Source organism: Aotus nancymaae, unplaced genomic scaffold (assembly GCF_030222135.1).
Source record: "Aotus nancymaae isolate 86718 unplaced genomic scaffold, 86718_ANA_hifiasm-v0.15.2.pri h1tg000040l, whole genome shotgun sequence".
NCBI classification, from domain to species: domain Eukaryota; kingdom Metazoa; phylum Chordata; class Mammalia; order Primates; family Aotidae; genus Aotus; species Aotus nancymaae.
Window position 1 is genome coordinate 128167875 of NW_026988454.1, and position 3469 is coordinate 128171343.

General features: G+C 46.1%; 1 non-coding gene across 1 annotated transcript; it reads right to left on the reverse strand.

Annotated features, from left to right (window-relative positions):
* Positions 1-141, reverse strand: LOC135268433 (U4 spliceosomal RNA). The gene has a single exon (XR_010336762.1). It is a non-coding gene; the product is annotated as a U4 spliceosomal RNA (small nuclear RNA).
* Between the last annotated feature and the right edge of the window lie 3328 nt (positions 142-3469).

Sequence of the window (3469 nt, forward strand, 5' to 3'; positions counted from 1 at the left end):
TCTCCGTAGAGACTGCCAAAAATTGCCAACGCCGACTATATTTCAAGTTGTCATGGCAGAGTATTGGGAAAAGTTTTCAATTAGCAATAATCGCGCCTCGGCTAAACCTCATTGGCTACGATACTGCCACTGCGCAAAGCTGGAAGCCAGAGGTCTTACATCAAGATGTGAGCAGGGCCGGGCTTTCTCTTAAGCCTCCAGGGGAGGATTCTTTTCAGCATCTTCCCAGCTCCTGGGGGCTTGCTTGCAGTCACTGATGTTCCTTAGCTTGCAATGGAAGCGCTCTGACTTCTGCTTCAGTTGTCACCTGGTGTTCTCCCTGTATCTCTTCTCCTCCTGTAAGAACGTCAGGCCGGGCACGGTGGCTCACGCCTATAATCCCAGCACTTTGGGAGGCCGAGGCGGGTGGATCACGAGTCAAGAGATCGAGACCACCCTGGTCAACAAGGTGAAACCCCGTCTCTACTAAAATACAAAAATTAGCTGGGCATAGTGGCATGCGTCTGTAGTCCCAGCTACTTGGGAGGCTGAGGCAGGAGAATCGCTTAAACCCAGGAGGTGGAGGTTGCGGTGAGCCGAGATCACGCCATTGCACTCTAGTCTGGGTAACAAGAGTGAAACTCCATCTCAAAAAAAAAAAAAAAAGAACGTCAGACATATTGGATTAAGGGCTGACCTCATCTTAGTTATGTCTACAATGTGCCTATTTCCAACGAAGGTCACATTTCAGGGCGTTGAGGGTTAGGGCTTCAACATATCTTTTTTTTTTCTTTTCTTTCTTTTTTTTGAGACAGGCTCTCCCTCTATCTGTCACCCAGGCTGGAGTACAGTGGCACAAATACAGTTCAGTTCACTGCAGCCTTGACCTCCCGGGCTCAAGCAAAACCCTGCCTTAGCCTCCTGAGTTGCTGGGACCACAGGTGTATGCCAACAGGCCTGATGAATCTTTTAAATTTTTTTGTAGATACGGGGCCTTGCTATATTTTCCAGAATGGTCTCAAACTTCTGGACTCAAAGCGATCCTCTGACCTTGGCCTCCCAAAGTGCTGGGATTATAGGCGTGAGCCACCGAGCCCGGCCTTGATCTATAGATTTAACACAATTCCAATAAAAATGCCAGCAGTAATTTGTATATATATAGACAAATTAATTGTAAAATTTATATGGAAAGGCAAAGAAACTAGAATAGCTACAGTAATTTTGAAAAGGAAGAATATAGCTGGGTGTGGTGGTGCATGCCTGTAATCCCAGTTACTCCAGAGGTTGAGGCAGGAGAATTGCTTGAACCTGGGAGGAGAAGGTTGCAGTGAGCCAAGATTGTGCCATTGCATTCCAGCCTGGGCAACAAGAGCAAAACTCTGTCTCAAAAAAAAAAAAAAAGGAACAATAAAGTTGGAGGAATTATGTTACCTGGTTTTAGGATTTGCTATATAGCAACAGTATGGTATTGTCAGAGGAATGGACACATAGACCGATGGAACAGAATAGAGAGTCCAGAAATAGACCCACATAAGTATGGCCAATTGATTTTTGACAAAGTGCAAAAGCAATTCAATGGAGAAAGGATAGTCTTTGCAACAAATGGTACTTGAACAAGTGGACATCCATATGCAAAATATGCATGACTCACGTCTGTAATCCCAGCACTTTGGGAGGCCAAGGCTGGAGGACTGGTAGAACCGTGTTTGAGACCAGCCTAGGCAACGTTTTGAGACCCTGTATTAAAAAAAAAAAAGAAAGAAAATAGAATTAGATCTAAATGTAAAGCTTAAAACTATACAACAGCTGGAGGAATGCATAGGGGAAAATCTTTATGATCTGGGGTTAAAGAGTCCTTAAACATAACACTAGGCTGGGCGCAGTGGCTCACACCTGTAATCCTGGCACACTTGGCCTGGATATGATTTTCTTTTTTTCTTTTTGAGATGGAGTCCTCCTCTGTCGCCCAGGCTAGAGTGCAGTGGCGCAATCTTGGCTCACTACAACCTCTACCTCCTGGGTTCAAGCAATTCTCCTGTCTCACCCTCCTGAGTAGCTGGGATTACAGGCATGCACCACCATGCCTGGCTAATATTCAGTATTATTGTATTTTTTGAGACGGAGTTTTGCTCTTGTTGCCCAGGCTGGAGTGCAATGATGCAATCTCAGCTCACTGCAACCTCTGCCTATTTTTTTTAGTAGAGACAGAGTTTTACCATGTTGGCCAGGCTGGTCTCGAACTCCTGACCTCAGGTGATCCACCCATCTCAGCCTCACAAAGTCCTGGGATTACAGGCATGAGCCACCATGCCCAACCTCTTCAGAATCTTAATTGTCAAGGTGGTTACATACGTCTATACAAATAAAATTCAAAGAACCATACACCAAAAGAGGTCAGCCTGACTGTATGATAATTCAAAAGAAAACCATATCCATGGCTGGGTGCAATGGCTCATGCCTGTTATCCTAGCACTTTGGGAGGCTGAAGCAGGTGAATCACAAGGTCAGGAGTTCGAGCCCAGCCTGGCCAATATGGTGAAACCCTGTCTTTACTAAAAATACAAAAATTAGCTGGGCATGGTGGCGGGCGCTTGTAGTCCCAGCTACTCAGGAGGCTGAGGCAGGAGAATTACTTGAACCCAGCAGGTGGAGGTTTCAGTGAGCTGAGATTGCGCCACTGCACTCCAGCCTGGTGACAGAGGGAGACTCTGCTTCAAAAAAAAAAAAAAAAAGGGGGGGGTGGGGGAAAGAAAACCATATCCAGGATGAGTTTGGCTAACGCCTGTAATCCTAGCACTTTGGGAGGCCAAGGCGGGTGGATCACCTGAGGTCAGGAGTTCGAGACCAGCCTAGTCAACGTGGCAAAACTCTATCTCTACTAAAAATACAAAAATTAATCAGGCATGGTGGCTCACACTAGTAGAGGCTGAGGCAGGAGAAACACTTAAACCCAGGAGGTGAAGGTTGCAGTGAGCTGAGATCCAGCCTGGGCTGTAGAAGGAGACTCTGTTTCCAAAAAAAAAGAAAGAAAAAGAAAATTAAGCCGCTCTTATATACAATTTTTATTTGTCAGTTAAAAAACGTAAAATCAGCTGGGCACAGTGGCTCACGCCTGCAATTGCAGCACTTTGGGAGGCTGAGGCAGGCGGATCACAAGGTCAGGGGTTTGAGACCAGCCTGACCAACATGGTGAAACCCCGTCTCTACTTAAAAATACAAAAAAAATTAGCCAGGCGTGGTGGCGCATGCCTGTAATCCCAGCTACTTGGGAGGCCGAGGCAGGAGAATTGCTTGAACCCGGGAGGCAGAGGTTTCGGTGAGCTGAGAGCGTGCCATTGCACTACAGCCTGGAAGACAGGGAGACTCCATCTCAAAAAAATAATAATAATAAAAAAAAAAGGTAAAATCAAGTTGAGCGTGATGGTGTATGCTTATAGTTTCAGCTATTCAGGAGCCTGCGGTGGGAGGATCACTTGAGCCCAGGAGTTCT